This window comes from Alosa pseudoharengus, unplaced genomic scaffold (assembly GCF_046254945.1).
Source record: "Alosa pseudoharengus isolate Yale_2024_CS ecotype anadromous, Long Island Sound unplaced genomic scaffold, YU_APseudo_1.1 YU_APseudo_1.1_scf_2, whole genome shotgun sequence".
In the NCBI taxonomy this organism is placed as follows: Eukaryota; Metazoa; Chordata; class Actinopteri; order Clupeiformes; family Clupeidae; genus Alosa; species Alosa pseudoharengus.
The window spans coordinates 3,867,095-3,883,242 of NW_027468663.1; the positions used below are offsets into that span (position 1 = coordinate 3,867,095).

The 16,148-nt window shown below is 47.5% G+C and overlaps 23 non-coding genes across 23 annotated transcripts; all 23 read right to left on the reverse strand.

Annotated features, from left to right (window-relative positions):
• Window positions 1–115: 115 nt before the first annotated feature.
• Window positions 116–229, reverse strand: LOC143135733 (U5 spliceosomal RNA). The gene has a single exon (XR_012989167.1). It is a non-coding gene; the product is annotated as a U5 spliceosomal RNA (small nuclear RNA).
• A 356-nt stretch (window positions 230–585) lies between these two features.
• On the reverse strand, window positions 586–776 carry LOC143135475 (U2 spliceosomal RNA). The gene has a single exon (XR_012988971.1). It is a non-coding gene; the product is annotated as a U2 spliceosomal RNA (small nuclear RNA).
• Window positions 777–919: 143 nt separating this feature from the next.
• Window positions 920–1,033, reverse strand: LOC143135734 (U5 spliceosomal RNA). The gene has a single exon (XR_012989168.1). It is a non-coding gene; the product is annotated as a U5 spliceosomal RNA (small nuclear RNA).
• Window positions 1,034–1,388: 355 nt separating this feature from the next.
• On the reverse strand, window positions 1,389–1,579 carry LOC143135476 (U2 spliceosomal RNA). The gene has a single exon (XR_012988972.1). It is a non-coding gene; the product is annotated as a U2 spliceosomal RNA (small nuclear RNA).
• A 142-nt stretch (window positions 1,580–1,721) lies between these two features.
• LOC143135735 (U5 spliceosomal RNA) lies at window positions 1,722–1,835 on the reverse strand. The gene has a single exon (XR_012989169.1). It is a non-coding gene; the product is annotated as a U5 spliceosomal RNA (small nuclear RNA).
• A 358-nt stretch (window positions 1,836–2,193) lies between these two features.
• On the reverse strand, window positions 2,194–2,384 carry LOC143135477 (U2 spliceosomal RNA). The gene has a single exon (XR_012988973.1). It is a non-coding gene; the product is annotated as a U2 spliceosomal RNA (small nuclear RNA).
• Window positions 2,385–2,527: 143 nt separating this feature from the next.
• Window positions 2,528–2,641, reverse strand: LOC143135737 (U5 spliceosomal RNA). The gene has a single exon (XR_012989171.1). It is a non-coding gene; the product is annotated as a U5 spliceosomal RNA (small nuclear RNA).
• Window positions 2,642–2,997: 356 nt separating this feature from the next.
• On the reverse strand, window positions 2,998–3,188 carry LOC143135478 (U2 spliceosomal RNA). The gene has a single exon (XR_012988974.1). It is a non-coding gene; the product is annotated as a U2 spliceosomal RNA (small nuclear RNA).
• Window positions 3,189–3,331: 143 nt separating this feature from the next.
• Window positions 3,332–3,445, reverse strand: LOC143135738 (U5 spliceosomal RNA). Its single transcript, XR_012989172.1, has one exon. It is a non-coding gene; the product is annotated as a U5 spliceosomal RNA (small nuclear RNA).
• A 357-nt stretch (window positions 3,446–3,802) lies between these two features.
• LOC143135479 (U2 spliceosomal RNA) lies at window positions 3,803–3,993 on the reverse strand. The gene has a single exon (XR_012988975.1). It is a non-coding gene; the product is annotated as a U2 spliceosomal RNA (small nuclear RNA).
• A 143-nt stretch (window positions 3,994–4,136) lies between these two features.
• LOC143135739 (U5 spliceosomal RNA) lies at window positions 4,137–4,250 on the reverse strand. The gene has a single exon (XR_012989173.1). It is a non-coding gene; the product is annotated as a U5 spliceosomal RNA (small nuclear RNA).
• Window positions 4,251–4,605: 355 nt separating this feature from the next.
• On the reverse strand, window positions 4,606–4,796 carry LOC143135480 (U2 spliceosomal RNA). Its single transcript, XR_012988976.1, has one exon. It is a non-coding gene; the product is annotated as a U2 spliceosomal RNA (small nuclear RNA).
• Window positions 4,797–4,939: 143 nt separating this feature from the next.
• Window positions 4,940–5,053, reverse strand: LOC143135740 (U5 spliceosomal RNA). The gene has a single exon (XR_012989174.1). It is a non-coding gene; the product is annotated as a U5 spliceosomal RNA (small nuclear RNA).
• Window positions 5,054–5,410: 357 nt separating this feature from the next.
• Window positions 5,411–5,601, reverse strand: LOC143135481 (U2 spliceosomal RNA). The gene has a single exon (XR_012988977.1). It is a non-coding gene; the product is annotated as a U2 spliceosomal RNA (small nuclear RNA).
• A 143-nt stretch (window positions 5,602–5,744) lies between these two features.
• LOC143135741 (U5 spliceosomal RNA) lies at window positions 5,745–5,858 on the reverse strand. The gene has a single exon (XR_012989175.1). It is a non-coding gene; the product is annotated as a U5 spliceosomal RNA (small nuclear RNA).
• A 356-nt stretch (window positions 5,859–6,214) lies between these two features.
• LOC143135482 (U2 spliceosomal RNA) lies at window positions 6,215–6,405 on the reverse strand. The gene has a single exon (XR_012988978.1). It is a non-coding gene; the product is annotated as a U2 spliceosomal RNA (small nuclear RNA).
• A 143-nt stretch (window positions 6,406–6,548) lies between these two features.
• LOC143135742 (U5 spliceosomal RNA) lies at window positions 6,549–6,662 on the reverse strand. Its single transcript, XR_012989176.1, has one exon. It is a non-coding gene; the product is annotated as a U5 spliceosomal RNA (small nuclear RNA).
• A 356-nt stretch (window positions 6,663–7,018) lies between these two features.
• Window positions 7,019–7,209, reverse strand: LOC143135483 (U2 spliceosomal RNA). Its single transcript, XR_012988979.1, has one exon. It is a non-coding gene; the product is annotated as a U2 spliceosomal RNA (small nuclear RNA).
• Window positions 7,210–7,352: 143 nt separating this feature from the next.
• LOC143135743 (U5 spliceosomal RNA) lies at window positions 7,353–7,466 on the reverse strand. Its single transcript, XR_012989177.1, has one exon. It is a non-coding gene; the product is annotated as a U5 spliceosomal RNA (small nuclear RNA).
• Window positions 7,467–7,822: 356 nt separating this feature from the next.
• LOC143135484 (U2 spliceosomal RNA) lies at window positions 7,823–8,013 on the reverse strand. The gene has a single exon (XR_012988980.1). It is a non-coding gene; the product is annotated as a U2 spliceosomal RNA (small nuclear RNA).
• Window positions 8,014–8,156: 143 nt separating this feature from the next.
• On the reverse strand, window positions 8,157–8,270 carry LOC143135744 (U5 spliceosomal RNA). Its single transcript, XR_012989178.1, has one exon. It is a non-coding gene; the product is annotated as a U5 spliceosomal RNA (small nuclear RNA).
• A 357-nt stretch (window positions 8,271–8,627) lies between these two features.
• LOC143135485 (U2 spliceosomal RNA) lies at window positions 8,628–8,818 on the reverse strand. Its single transcript, XR_012988981.1, has one exon. It is a non-coding gene; the product is annotated as a U2 spliceosomal RNA (small nuclear RNA).
• Window positions 8,819–8,961: 143 nt separating this feature from the next.
• Window positions 8,962–9,075, reverse strand: LOC143135745 (U5 spliceosomal RNA). The gene has a single exon (XR_012989179.1). It is a non-coding gene; the product is annotated as a U5 spliceosomal RNA (small nuclear RNA).
• Between the last annotated feature and the right edge of the window lie 7,073 nt (window positions 9,076–16,148).

Below are 16,148 nucleotides of genomic sequence, written 5' to 3' on the forward strand. Positions count from 1 at the left end.
CCCTCTAGCGACGCCCCCCGCGCTCACATGGTTACGGGGGGAGGCGGGGCCAGCAAAAGCCGACCGCCGCCGCTAAACAAAACACCACGACGCTTGACTTTGGACAGGCAGGTGCAGCTCCGCCGAAGCAGAGCTTCCAAAAATACCGTAAACTCGGGGCAGTTCCCCTCCACGGAAATCTTTAGTAAAAGGCGAAAGATTTGTACGAGATGAAGAGAAACCCGAGCGATGGCTGCCACAGGGCACGCTGGTCGGAGAGCACGAACGGCGCCGGTCGTGGACATGAGGGTGACTCCAAGGCGTTGCCCAGTGGCAACAAGACGGCAGTATCAACATCCCCTTTAAATTTAAAAAAAAAAAAAAAAAAAAAAAAAAAGAGTAAAAGGGCGGGAAAACCCAAAAGGGGCCGAAAAGGGAGGTGGCGCGGTTGGCCAAAAGACCTGGCGAGGACTCCTGCTGTGTCTGTCTGTCTGTCTGTCTGTCTGTCTGTCTGTCTGTCTGTCTGTCTGTCTGTCTGTCTGTCGAGGAGGATTTCATCAGAGTCAGTCAGTTCCACTGGGTCGGTTCTTTACTTCCACAGTCAAAGGGATGTGCACCGTTCCCGGAGACGCTGCAATACCGGGTCGATGCGTGGAGCGGACGGAGCAAGCCCCTCTTCCGTCTCCCTGTTCCAAAAATCAGATTAATATATGGTCCTCGGGTAGAGGACGTATCAGATATTAAACTGATAAGAACAGATACTACACTTGATCTTAGCCAAAAGGCCGAGAAGCGATACCCCACAACTGCACGGGGTCCGGCGGCCCCTCTAGCGACGCCCCCCGCGCTCACATGGTTACGGGGGGAGGCGGGGCCAGCAAAAGCCGACCGCCGCCGCTAAACAAAACACCACGACGCTTGACTTTGGACAGGCAGGTGCAGCTCCGCCGAAGCAGAGCTTCCAAAAATACCGTAAACTCGGGGCAGTTCCCCTCCACGGAAATCTTTAGTAAAAGGCGAAAGATTTGTACGAGATGAAGAGAAACCCGAGCGATGGCTGCCACAGGGCACGCTGGTCGGAGAGCACGAACGGCGCCGGTCGTGGACATGAGGGTGACTCCAAGGCGTTGCCCAGTGGCAACAAGACGGCAGTATCAACATCCCCTTTAAATTTAAAAAAAAAAAAAAAAAAAAAAAAAAGAGTAAAAGGGCGGGAAAACCCAAAAGGGGCCGAAAAGGGAGGTGGCGCGGTTGGCCAAAAGACCTGGCGAGGACTCCTGCTGTGTCTGTCTGTCTGTCTGTCTGTCTGTCTGTCTGTCTGTCTGTCTGTCTGTCTGTCTGTCTGTCGAGGAGGATTTCATCAGAGTCAGTCAGTTCCACTGGGTCGGTTCTTTACTTCCACAGTCAAAGGGATGTGCACCGTTCCCGGAGACGCTGCAATACCGGGTCGATGCGTGGAGCGGACGGAGCAAGCCCCTCTTCCGTCTCCCTGTTCCAAAAATCAGATTAATATATGGTCCTCGGGTAGAGGACGTATCAGATATTAAACTGATAAGAACAGATACTACACTTGATCTTAGCCAAAAGGCCGAGAAGCGATACCCCACAACTGCACGGGTCCGGCGGCCCCTCTAGCGACGCCCCCCGCGCTCACATGGTTACGGGGGGAGGCGGGGCCAGCAAAAGCCGACCGCCGCCGCTAAACAAAACACCACGACGCTTGACTTTGGACAGGCAGGTGCAGCTCCGCCGAAGCAGAGCTTCCAAAAATACCGTAAACTCGGGGCAGTTCCCCTCCACGGAAATCTTTAGTAAAAGGCGAAAGATTTGTACGAGATGAAGAGAAACCCGAGCGATGGCTGCCACAGGGCACGCTGGTCGGAGAGCACGAACGGCGCCGGTCGTGGACATGAGGGTGACTCCAAGGCGTTGCCCAGTGGCAACAAGACGGCAGTATCAACATCCCCTTTAAATTTAAAAAAAAAAAAAAAAAAAAAAAAAAAAAGAGTAAAAGGGCGGGAAAACCCAAAAGGGGCCGAAAAGGGAGGTGGCGCGGTTGGCCAAAAGACCTGGCGAGGACTCCTGCTGTGTCTGTCTGTCTGTCTGTCTGTCTGTCTGTCTGTCTGTCTGTCTGTCTGTCTGTCTGTCTGTCGAGGAGGATTTCATCAGAGTCAGTCAGTTCCACTGGGTCGGTTCTTTACTTCCACAGTCAAAGGGATGTGCACCGTTCCCGGAGACGCTGCAATACCGGGTCGATGCGTGGAGCGGACGGAGCAAGCCCCTCTTCCGTCTCCCTGTTCCAAAAATCAGATTAATATATGGTCCTCGGGTAGAGGACGTATCAGATATTAAACTGATAAGAACAGATACTACACTTGATCTTAGCCAAAAGGCCGAGAAGCGATACCCCACAACTGCACGGGGTCCGGCGGCCCCTCTAGCGACGCCCCCCGCGCTCACATGGTTACGGGGGGAGGCGGGGCCAGCAAAAGCCGACCGCCGCCGCTAAACAAAACACCACGACGCTTGACTTTGGACAGGCAGGTGCAGCTCCGCCGAAGCAGAGCTTCCAAAAATACCGTAAACTCGGGGCAGTTCCCCTCCACGGAAATCTTTAGTAAAAGGCGAAAGATTTGTACGAGATGAAGAGAAACCCGAGCGATGGCTGCCACAGGGCACGCTGGTCGGAGAGCACGAACGGCGCCGGTCGTGGACATGAGGGTGACTCCAAGGCGTTGCCCAGTGGCAACAAGACGGCAGTATCAACATCCCCTTTAAATTTAAAAAAAAAAAAAAAAAAAAAAAAAAAGAGTAAAAGGGCGGGAAAACCCAAAAGGGGCCGAAAAGGGAGGTGGCGCGGTTGGCCAAAAGACCTGGCGAGGACTCCTGCTGTGTCTGTCTGTCTGTCTGTCTGTCTGTCTGTCTGTCTGTCTGTCTGTCTGTCTGTCTGTCTGTCGAGGAGGATTTCATCAGAGTCAGTCAGTTCCACTGGGTCGGTTCTTTACTTCCACAGTCAAAGGGATGTGCACCGTTCCCGGAGACGCTGCAATACCGGGTCGATGCGTGGAGCGGACGGAGCAAGCCCCTCTTCCGTCTCCCTGTTCCAAAAATCAGATTAATATATGGTCCTCGGGTAGAGGACGTATCAGATATTAAACTGATAAGAACAGATACTACACTTGATCTTAGCCAAAAGGCCGAGAAGCGATACCCCACAACTGCACGGGGTCCGGCGGCCCCTCTAGCGACGCCCCCCGCGCTCACATGGTTACGGGGGGAGGCGGGGCCAGCAAAAGCCGACCGCCGCCGCTAAACAAAACACCACGACGCTTGACTTTGGACAGGCAGGTGCAGCTCCGCCGAAGCAGAGCTTCCAAAAATACCGTAAACTCGGGGCAGTTCCCCTCCACGGAAATCTTTAGTAAAAGGCGAAAGATTTGTACGAGATGAAGAGAAACCCGAGCGATGGCTGCCACAGGGCACGCTGGTCGGAGAGCACGAACGGCGCCGGTCGTGGACATGAGGGTGACTCCAAGGCGTTGCCCAGTGGCAACAAGACGGCAGTATCAACATCCCCTTTAAATTTAAAAAAAAAAAAAAAAAAAAAAAAAAAAGAGTAAAAGGGCGGGAAAACCCAAAAGGGGCCGAAAAGGGAGGTGGCGCGGTTGGCCAAAAGACCTGGCGAGGACTCCTGCTGTGTCTGTCTGTCTGTCTGTCTGTCTGTCTGTCTGTCTGTCTGTCTGTCTGTCTGTCTGTCTGTCGAGGAGGATTTCATCAGAGTCAGTCAGTTCCACTGGGTCGGTTCTTTACTTCCACAGTCAAAGGGATGTGCACCGTTCCCGGAGACGCTGCAATACCGGGTCGATGCGTGGAGCGGACGGAGCAAGCCCCTCTTCCGTCTCCCTGTTCCAAAAATCAGATTAATATATGGTCCTCGGGTAGAGGACGTATCAGATATTAAACTGATAAGAACAGATACTACACTTGATCTTAGCCAAAAGGCCGAGAAGCGATACCCCACAACTGCACGGGGTCCGGCGGCCCCTCTAGCGACGCCCCCCGCGCTCACATGGTTACGGGGGGAGGCGGGGCCAGCAAAAGCCGACCGCCGCCGCTAAACAAAACACCACGACGCTTGACTTTGGACAGGCAGGTGCAGCTCCGCCGAAGCAGAGCTTCCAAAAATACCGTAAACTCGGGGCAGTTCCCCTCCACGGAAATCTTTAGTAAAAGGCGAAAGATTTGTACGAGATGAAGAGAAACCCGAGCGATGGCTGCCACAGGGCACGCTGGTCGGAGAGCACGAACGGCGCCGGTCGTGGACATGAGGGTGACTCCAAGGCGTTGCCCAGTGGCAACAAGACGGCAGTATCAACATCCCCTTTAAATTTAAAAAAAAAAAAAAAAAAAAAAAAAAGAGTAAAAGGGCGGGAAAACCCAAAAGGGGCCGAAAAGGGAGGTGGCGCGGTTGGCCAAAAGACCTGGCGAGGACTCCTGCTGTGTCTGTCTGTCTGTCTGTCTGTCTGTCTGTCTGTCTGTCTGTCTGTCTGTCTGTCTGTCTGTCGAGGAGGATTTCATCAGAGTCAGTCAGTTCCACTGGGTCGGTTCTTTACTTCCACAGTCAAAGGGATGTGCACCGTTCCCGGAGACGCTGCAATACCGGGTCGATGCGTGGAGCGGACGGAGCAAGCCCCTCTTCCGTCTCCCTGTTCCAAAAATCAGATTAATATATGGTCCTCGGGTAGAGGACGTATCAGATATTAAACTGATAAGAACAGATACTACACTTGATCTTAGCCAAAAGGCCGAGAAGCGATACCCCACAACTGCACGGGGTCCGGCGGCCCCTCTAGCGACGCCCCCCGCGCTCACATGGTTACGGGGGGAGGCGGGGCCAGCAAAAGCCGACCGCCGCCGCTAAACAAAACACCACGACGCTTGACTTTGGACAGGCAGGTGCAGCTCCGCCGAAGCAGAGCTTCCAAAAATACCGTAAACTCGGGGCAGTTCCCCTCCACGGAAATCTTTAGTAAAAGGCGAAAGATTTGTACGAGATGAAGAGAAACCCGAGCGATGGCTGCCACAGGGCACGCTGGTCGGAGAGCACGAACGGCGCCGGTCGTGGACATGAGGGTGACTCCAAGGCGTTGCCCAGTGGCAACAAGACGGCAGTATCAACATCCCCTTTAAATTTAAAAAAAAAAAAAAAAAAAAAAAAAAAAGAGTAAAAGGGCGGGAAAACCCAAAAGGGGCCGAAAAGGGAGGTGGCGCGGTTGGCCAAAAGACCTGGCGAGGACTCCTGCTGTGTCTGTCTGTCTGTCTGTCTGTCTGTCTGTCTGTCTGTCTGTCTGTCTGTCTGTCTGTCTGTCGAGGAGGATTTCATCAGAGTCAGTCAGTTCCACTGGGTCGGTTCTTTACTTCCACAGTCAAAGGGATGTGCACCGTTCCCGGAGACGCTGCAATACCGGGTCGATGCGTGGAGCGGACGGAGCAAGCCCCTCTTCCGTCTCCCTGTTCCAAAAATCAGATTAATATATGGTCCTCGGGTAGAGGACGTATCAGATATTAAACTGATAAGAACAGATACTACACTTGATCTTAGCCAAAAGGCCGAGAAGCGATACCCCACAACTGCACGGGGTCCGGCGGCCCCTCTAGCGACGCCCCCCGCGCTCACATGGTTACGGGGGGAGGCGGGGCCAGCAAAAGCCGACCGCCGCCGCTAAACAAAACACCACGACGCTTGACTTTGGACAGGCAGGTGCAGCTCCGCCGAAGCAGAGCTTCCAAAAATACCGTAAACTCGGGGCAGTTCCCCTCCACGGAAATCTTTAGTAAAAGGCGAAAGATTTGTACGAGATGAAGAGAAACCCGAGCGATGGCTGCCACAGGGCACGCTGGTCGGAGAGCACGAACGGCGCCGGTCGTGGACATGAGGGTGACTCCAAGGCGTTGCCCAGTGGCAACAAGACGGCAGTATCAACATCCCCTTTAAATTTAAAAAAAAAAAAAAAAAAAAAAAAAAAGAGTAAAAGGGCGGGAAAACCCAAAAGGGGCCGAAAAGGGAGGTGGCGCGGTTGGCCAAAAGACCTGGCGAGGACTCCTGCTGTGTCTGTCTGTCTGTCTGTCTGTCTGTCTGTCTGTCTGTCTGTCTGTCTGTCTGTCTGTCTGTCGAGGAGGATTTCATCAGAGTCAGTCAGTTCCACTGGGTCGGTTCTTTACTTCCACAGTCAAAGGGATGTGCACCGTTCCCGGAGACGCTGCAATACCGGGTCGATGCGTGGAGCGGACGGAGCAAGCCCCTCTTCCGTCTCCCTGTTCCAAAAATCAGATTAATATATGGTCCTCGGGTAGAGGACGTATCAGATATTAAACTGATAAGAACAGATACTACACTTGATCTTAGCCAAAAGGCCGAGAAGCGATACCCCACAACTGCACGGGGTCCGGCGGCCCCTCTAGCGACGCCCCCCGCGCTCACATGGTTACGGGGGGAGGCGGGGCCAGCAAAAGCCGACCGCCGCCGCTAAACAAAACACCACGACGCTTGACTTTGGACAGGCAGGTGCAGCTCCGCCGAAGCAGAGCTTCCAAAAATACCGTAAACTCGGGGCAGTTCCCCTCCACGGAAATCTTTAGTAAAAGGCGAAAGATTTGTACGAGATGAAGAGAAACCCGAGCGATGGCTGCCACAGGGCACGCTGGTCGGAGAGCACGAACGGCGCCGGTCGTGGACATGAGGGTGACTCCAAGGCGTTGCCCAGTGGCAACAAGACGGCAGTATCAACATCCCCTTTAAATTTAAAAAAAAAAAAAAAAAAAAAAAAAAAGAGTAAAAGGGCGGGAAAACCCAAAAGGGGCCGAAAAGGGAGGTGGCGCGGTTGGCCAAAAGACCTGGCGAGGACTCCTGCTGTGTCTGTCTGTCTGTCTGTCTGTCTGTCTGTCTGTCTGTCTGTCTGTCTGTCTGTCTGTCTGTCGAGGAGGATTTCATCAGAGTCAGTCAGTTCCACTGGGTCGGTTCTTTACTTCCACAGTCAAAGGGATGTGCACCGTTCCCGGAGACGCTGCAATACCGGGTCGATGCGTGGAGCGGACGGAGCAAGCCCCTCTTCCGTCTCCCTGTTCCAAAAATCAGATTAATATATGGTCCTCGGGTAGAGGACGTATCAGATATTAAACTGATAAGAACAGATACTACACTTGATCTTAGCCAAAAGGCCGAGAAGCGATACCCCACAACTGCACGGGGTCCGGCGGCCCCTCTAGCGACGCCCCCCGCGCTCACATGGTTACGGGGGGAGGCGGGGCCAGCAAAAGCCGACCGCCGCCGCTAAACAAAACACCACGACGCTTGACTTTGGACAGGCAGGTGCAGCTCCGCCGAAGCAGAGCTTCCAAAAATACCGTAAACTCGGGGCAGTTCCCCTCCACGGAAATCTTTAGTAAAAGGCGAAAGATTTGTACGAGATGAAGAGAAACCCGAGCGATGGCTGCCACAGGGCACGCTGGTCGGAGAGCACGAACGGCGCCGGTCGTGGACATGAGGGTGACTCCAAGGCGTTGCCCAGTGGCAACAAGACGGCAGTATCAACATCCCCTTTAAATTTAAAAAAAAAAAAAAAAAAAAAAAAAAAGAGTAAAAGGGCGGGAAAACCCAAAAGGGGCCGAAAAGGGAGGTGGCGCGGTTGGCCAAAAGACCTGGCGAGGACTCCTGCTGTGTCTGTCTGTCTGTCTGTCTGTCTGTCTGTCTGTCTGTCTGTCTGTCTGTCTGTCTGTCTGTCGAGGAGGATTTCATCAGAGTCAGTCAGTTCCACTGGGTCGGTTCTTTACTTCCACAGTCAAAGGGATGTGCACCGTTCCCGGAGACGCTGCAATACCGGGTCGATGCGTGGAGCGGACGGAGCAAGCCCCTCTTCCGTCTCCCTGTTCCAAAAATCAGATTAATATATGGTCCTCGGGTAGAGGACGTATCAGATATTAAACTGATAAGAACAGATACTACACTTGATCTTAGCCAAAAGGCCGAGAAGCGATACCCCACAACTGCACGGGGTCCGGCGGCCCCTCTAGCGACGCCCCCCGCGCTCACATGGTTACGGGGGGAGGCGGGGCCAGCAAAAGCCGACCGCCGCCGCTAAACAAAACACCACGACGCTTGACTTTGGACAGGCAGGTGCAGCTCCGCCGAAGCAGAGCTTCCAAAAATACCGTAAACTCGGGGCAGTTCCCCTCCACGGAAATCTTTAGTAAAAGGCGAAAGATTTGTACGAGATGAAGAGAAACCCGAGCGATGGCTGCCACAGGGCACGCTGGTCGGAGAGCACGAACGGCGCCGGTCGTGGACATGAGGGTGACTCCAAGGCGTTGCCCAGTGGCAACAAGACGGCAGTATCAACATCCCCTTTAAATTTAAAAAAAAAAAAAAAAAAAAAAAAAAAAGAGTAAAAGGGCGGGAAAACCCAAAAGGGGCCGAAAAGGGAGGTGGCGCGGTTGGCCAAAAGACCTGGCGAGGACTCCTGCTGTGTCTGTCTGTCTGTCTGTCTGTCTGTCTGTCTGTCTGTCTGTCTGTCTGTCTGTCTGTCTGTCGAGGAGGATTTCATCAGAGTCAGTCAGTTCCACTGGGTCGGTTCTTTACTTCCACAGTCAAAGGGATGTGCACCGTTCCCGGAGACGCTGCAATACCGGGTCGATGCGTGGAGCGGACGGAGCAAGCCCCTCTTCCGTCTCCCTGTTCCAAAAATCAGATTAATATATGGTCCTCGGGTAGAGGACGTATCAGATATTAAACTGATAAGAACAGATACTACACTTGATCTTAGCCAAAAGGCCGAGAAGCGATACCCCACAACTGCACGGGGTCCGGCGGCCCCTCTAGCGACGCCCCCCGCGCTCACATGGTTACGGGGGGAGGCGGGGCCAGCAAAAGCCGACCGCCGCCGCTAAACAAAACACCACGACGCTTGACTTTGGACAGGCAGGTGCAGCTCCGCCGAAGCAGAGCTTCCAAAAATACCGTAAACTCGGGGCAGTTCCCCTCCACGGAAATCTTTAGTAAAAGGCGAAAGATTTGTACGAGATGAAGAGAAACCCGAGCGATGGCTGCCACAGGGCACGCTGGTCGGAGAGCACGAACGGCGCCGGTCGTGGACATGAGGGTGACTCCAAGGCGTTGCCCAGTGGCAACAAGACGGCAGTATCAACATCCCCTTTAAATTTAAAAAAAAAAAAAAAAAAAAAAAAAAAGAGTAAAAGGGCGGGAAAACCCAAAAGGGGCCGAAAAGGGAGGTGGCGCGGTTGGCCAAAAGACCTGGCGAGGACTCCTGCTGTGTCTGTCTGTCTGTCTGTCTGTCTGTCTGTCTGTCTGTCTGTCTGTCTGTCTGTCTGTCTGTCTGTCTGTCTGTCTGTCTGTCTGTCTGTCTCTCTGTCTGTCTGTCGAGGAGGATTTCATCAGAGTCAGTCAGTTCCACTGGGTCGGTTCTTTACTTCCACAGTCAATGCCTATCTTACACCTTACCTTGTCCGTATCGAATTGCGAGTTGAGCACACCGTTATATCCCTAATGTTTACCATACTATGCCTTCTGAACCTTGCACTCTGTACTTTCACATCTGTAGGGTTTCAATCGCACCAAGCACAACCTACCTTTTTTTAAGATCGATGGTTGATATGCGGGTGCATTTAATTTCCTGTGTACACAACACGTTTCCTTCGTGTTTTCACTGTACCAGACCACTTACCTTTAAGAGTAGTCATTGGTTTTCCTCACAAATGTACACAAATACAATGTTGAAAGTAATCTGAAAGTTTTACCAACAGATTAAGGGGAGTAATATCAACTTTTAAACAGTAAATGTATGTGTAAAGGTGATATAAAGATGCTATTGTAACGGATAGGGTAGGGGTGAGAAAATTCAGACTGTAAAAACAATGAAGAATACCACTCTGTAAACATTAAAGTAGAAATCTGGCGAGTTTTCACATAAATCTACATTTCCCGTTTCTCAAGGTCACCGAGTACTCAGGTAGCTATAGCAAGCAGCTTACGCCAGCAGCTACAGCGCTACACTCCGGTCCGGAGTGTAGGAATGCTAGGAAAGACCGTTCGTTTTCGTACCGACATTGTATCAGCATCAGCAGTGTGGCCGGTTGCACAAAGCACCTTAAGTTAAGTTTTTTCCTTAAAATAAAAACGGTTGCACAAACACCCTTAAGTTTTCTCCTTAAGGGTTCCTTAACATTTTTCCTTAGTATTTAAGGGTTTGTCCTTATCTTGTAAGAAATCCCTTAAACTGTTGCACAAAAGACCTTAGTAGTCTAACTAAGGGGAAAACCCTAAGGGACATCTGACACTACCTTAACCATATTATTAACTGAAATGATGCTGATAAATGAAGTTTATTAACTACTTTTGACCATTCAAAATAAAACCTCTCTGTTAATATGCTTCCTCTGTCAAATAGATAGGCCTATCAGAAACATGCCGTATTGTTATTGTTTGGTTTACGTAGGCTAACATTAACAATTCATGTGGATGTCTTGAGCTTCGGTTCGGTTCGCTAGGCAAAACGTTGGTGCACTGATGACAGTCAGGATCATTTCTAACTTGCCAACTAGTATTGTTCAGTTAATGTATATATACATGTTTTACTTGCTACCTGGATAATATCCGCTAATATTATTAAGGTAAGATGAATGATAAGATATAAGCAGTGTGTTCGGTGGGTTAACTAACGGCATCGCGGCAAAGGCAGTTAGCTAGGCTACAGCTGTTGAACAATCTCCGTGGAAACTATAGAATTTTCATGCCGGAAAATCCCTTTCAGTGCAGTAAATCCCTTGACGTTTCTCCTTAACTAAGGAAACATTTTAAGGTATTCTGTGCAACACCCTTAAGGAAACCCCTTACCTGAGGAGAAATTAAGTCTTAAGGGTCATACTTAAGGGAAAAAACTTAAGGTGCTCTGTGCAACCGGCCACTGTTCCTCAACTGTTTTTTAAATGTGCTATATAAATTAGAGATGCACCAACATGGAATTTTAGGGATGATAACCAATTTATTGGTTTGTTGTGGCCGATACCGATTGCATTAACATTAATTACAGTAATGTTTTCTACCACCAATGATGGACAGAACTCATAATAGTTCTCAATGGTACAGCAGTGAACAAAATAGCAGTAGCCTAGCCCTATGTGTGGCTCCTTTAACCGAAACTGATGTCAGTGAATTGGGAGTGATTGGCTAGCGACAGTGTATGAAGCGTTTTAAAGGAGAATTTCTTAGCAGCAACTGGAATCAATGCATTTCCACATAATTATTTTTGGAATCTGATCCCATCATACCTGTTCATTCTTACTCGTCGCTCGACTTATCGTGACTAAATTCAAGATGGCTGCAAACGCTAAACTTCGTGAAGATACTGTCTGTATAAATCGTCTTGTAAGTAAACTACCAGTGCTTTTTCAAAGTTCTCAATGTCTCGTTTTAAATGTCAGGGCCTTCGGTAGTCTACCAATGAAGTGTGGAGATACATTGAGCCTCGTAAACGAGGTAAAACAGTGATTTATTTGCATGGCTAGCCCGATGCCGAAGCACCACCATTGAAAAAGCTGTTGGTAGCATCGGCTAACTAGCGCCAGATTTTGGAGTGCAGGGGATAAGCCGAGATGGGCTATGAGACATACGTTCATACTTGGTATCATGTTTCAACACACTTTAGGTCAATATCACACCGGAATTCTCCTTTAATTTAGGAGTAAACACTCATAAACTGCTAAACTGCGAAAAAGATATAGCGACCAAATGAGTTTGTGAGCGAAAATTATGTTTAGTTTCAACTGCGGGTAACTGAATAAAGCTGCAACTCCTCAGACTGAAGCTGCAACTCCTCAGACTGTAGCCTGTCTCATGTCCGTCTACTCTGTTGCGCACAACCTGCTGCAGGTTAAATGAAAGGGGTTAGCCCCGATGGTTTTAATAACTTATAATGATGACCTGTCTGGAACTGAAGCAGGAATGGTTAGCATATTATTTTCTTGGTAATATTACAAAATCCAAGCTAACAAAATGCAAATATATTACTAAAATACAACTTAGAACTAGGCCTACTTATGTACTCGTCCCACAGAAGAGTTTGTTCATGTGTTTCCTCGACTAGCGCGGTGAAGTGCAAACACACCAGCACAAGACGGCTCTAGATAGGGCTGGGCTCCGCTCTGCTAAGGTTGAAGAGGCGATCATTCACAAGAGGATTTTGGGATGCACAGATGCAACGCAGATCCACAAATCTTGTTAGAATGGTGAAATACCGCTGACAATACATTGAGGAAGAAGTGTAGCCAGATGGGCCTTACGTATACCTAGTCCGGAAATTAGGGGTTTAAAAAAAATCGGCGCAAATTATCGGCCGGAATTCTGTTATTGGACTGATAATAATATTTTCTTTTTTTTTTTGACTTATCGGCCACAGATACATTGTGCATCCCTAATATAAATAAATTAAGATTGATAGTACTCGATGACCTCGAGAATTGGAGATTTGTGTGAAAACTCGCCAGATTTCTCCTTTAAGAGGGCTGTTGGGTGGGTGCATGCTACCATTCAGGAATGTGTTTGCAAAAAGTACTTCCAGATCAACTAGACATAAAGGCAAGAACCAAATGGAAAGTTATTATGGGTCATGGACCAACTCGAAAGGTCTGGTTTGAAGATAAGTTTTGAAGTTTTGTTTAGAAAACCTTGAATCCATGCCATAAGATGCAAAGCTGTCTGAAGACGTCATCTTAGAAAATCGATCAGTGTTGCCTAAATTCTGCCAATTACAAATCAACAGTTCCAAACAACATACCTCTTCAGAAGATCACAGGTGTGTACTCAATTCCTCGCAAAAAGCAGCTCATCAAGATGTGAAAAGCTAGATGGAGGAGAAAGGCCGGATGGAGTATATACAAACATACCTCGTCAGAAGATCCCAGGTGTGTGCTCAGGTGAACCCCAAAGCCAGTCCAGATGTGAAAGGTCAGATGATCCTAAAGGTCAGATGGAGGTGAAGATGTCACCAGCAGCAGATTGCAGACTATATCAAGAGCATATTTCCACATAGATAGATAGATAGATAGATAGATACTTTATTGATCCCCAAGGGGAAATTCAGGAATGAAATGTTGTCATTGTGATCATGTCACCATGTTTAAGAAGTTCGAAACATCGCATCACAAGATATTGGTGAAGTGACAATCCTCATGTTGCTGCTATGGCCACTCTCAGAATCACTGTATCGGGCACCCTGGACCACCCTGGAAAGAAGCATAAAGAACTCTTTCAGGTGCATTATACAACTTTGCACACAGGCTTACAGAGCTAAACCCCTCCCATCCCCAAACATTACCTGCAAATGCTGCTGTACATATTCAAACATAAGAAAAAGCTACAGAATTATTCTTCACAGAATAATAACTTCAATGGACTTGTAGCAAAAAATGCACACATTACATGTGTACTAGACCTACATAGATGTTATGGCACCTACAATAAGGCCATCCTTAAAAATATTTTCGTTTGCCGTAACCCGACCGACCCTGTCAATTTAGAACCGACCCAAATATTTATTTTTTTCCCCATTTAGTCCGACCGACTTGCCGGTTGTAAACTTGCGTTTACTCTAAACAACCAATACAAATAAAATACTATTTATTTTAGTAGGCTTAAGTATTGTGAATATAAATTGCCTACATACAAACTTGGGCTCTCTTAAATAAAACCCTGTGGCGTCATCTCTACACCATTGGTTTACACATGTCATACTATGGCCTATACGCTTCGTTTCATTCACACAAGCATCTCGACAACGTTATTACTTGGCAAGAAGTTCTGGAAGAACTGTGCCCAGATCTTTTCCTATCCTTTCTCCCCTCTAGTCTAACGGTGACCGTGTTGAAGAATTGAAATTGGTTGTGGTCTATTCAGCATTTCTAAAAATATGAGTCCGAAATGTGAAGACTGCTGGTCCGCGGAGTCGTGGAGTGAAATTAGGCCCGGTTATTCGTCTGATAATTTGCTGCGCAGTTGATCAAGATACCGCGGACCGACAAAAAAAGAAAACAAACGTTTCTGCTATCGATGTCATTAAACATAGAGCCATACAATAAAGTGGTGGTATGAGCGTTCATTCAATGCAGGCGTCTGCGCGTCTGCTCGAGAGAAACTGAAACTAATCCATAACGTTGGTATCAAAGCTCCGCTTCAACCTGTTAAACGACAGTTAATAAAACGACGTTGATTTTTGGAACTTCCATAGAAACAGAGCAGAGACTGTATAATACACTGTAGTAGGCTACAGCACTGAGTATTATATAGTCAAATTTGAATATAACGTAGCCAAAAGCTATTGTAGCATTCTTTCTATATGTTAAAGATTAACAGATCAGTGATTTACGCCTATCTGCTCGCCAAAAAAGCTGGTATTGTGTTTCCTGAATCCTTACATTCAGGCATTCAAATTAAACTTAATTAAAAAACATGTATTTTTTTCTCCATTTCCTACCAATGTATGATGCTTGCATGAGGGAAACATCCCAAAACAATAGCACCCATATACTTGTTGCTGTTTTGAGAAGTATTTCTTTTCTTATGCAAGCATCATGCAACCATGCAAAAGCAATGAAACTAATTATATCTTACATTAGTAAAGCAGTCCTCTGATGTGCATGTCACAAATCATTTAAGGGAAAGTGCATGTATAACAATATAGGCATAATAATGATTGTGATAATGATAATGACAATTTGATTGGGGGGGGACTGGGGTTGGGTAAGTGTAGATGAGCCCTATGACCCCAAAGTCTGCCATTACTGGGCCTTAGGTCAAAGAAGCTTGAGAAAGGCTGGTCTACATAACCTGCATCAGATTGAGGTTTGCAATGATGCGCCTGAAGGCACGGGTTGAGGACCCAGTCAGTTACGTCACAATATGCACATTTGTTTAAATTCATACTTACGTAATCACAATGACCAAAATTTTACTTTTTTTTTTTACTTTGAATCTTGAAAAAAAAAATATTGACCTACCTACCGACCCATTTTTTTATTTTTTTGGCTGTTACTGCAAACAAGAATATTTTTAAGGATGGCCTAATACTACACATTTTTAATTAATAGTTCCCACTAAGTCAAACGACTTTACCCTGACTTTCACTGACAAACCTGAATTTCCATGACTACACAATAAATAGTACAATATACCAACAAATGATTCCATAGCACCCGTTTAGCAGTCATGAATAGTCACTGAATAAATACAAGCAAGCAGATAAGTAGATATACACACATTCTGTGTGGATATATATTTGTTTTAATGTATTTTATTACATTTTAAACTGCTACAACAAAATTCCCTGATATTGCATGACTTTGCTTCAAAAATTATAAAATTCTGACTTTCCATGCCTGGAATACCCTGTGAATCTGTCTCCAGTCCCCAGAGGGTTCATGTGGAGAGGAAAATGGGAAATGTTTATGGACACTAAAGTCCTATTCGTACAGGATTAGTATTATGTGGAGACAAGGGTAAAGTAATTATTAGTCCCGTCCGAATACGCCATGTCAGTAATTATTAAGGACAATGTCAGTAAAAATTACCGGAAACTGTAAAAAGGTCCAAAAAATACCTCTGGTAATATTAATCCTGTTCAAATACGATCCTCTGTAAAAATGTATGTAGATATTCCGTCACATCCTGTCTTTAAGCATGAAGGCGCTTGAAGAAGCACTCAGTAATAAATAATGCAAGACAACCACAGGGTTATGATTTTGCCAGGTAATAATAATAATAATTGTATAGCACCTTTCATACACAGTATGCGGCTCAAAGTGCTTTACATTTGGAGCGTGTAACACAATAATAGAGAAGAGTCAGTCATTTTTAGTCATTCCTCTTCGTTGCTGTGGCCGTTTATGATCGAATCAGCAACATCTGTTTAAGCAATGTCTGTTTAAGCAGGTATGGTGCAGACTGCGCACGCTAACGTTATGATTAGATGGCATTAAAAGATTGTGGTGGGGAAAAGCTAGAGTTCCAAATTGTATAACTTTTTTCAATATGAACTATGCCTATCTGTCCGACTTCGACATCGTTCAATTTATTCCTTTTTTTTTAAATTTGCAGAATAGGCAGA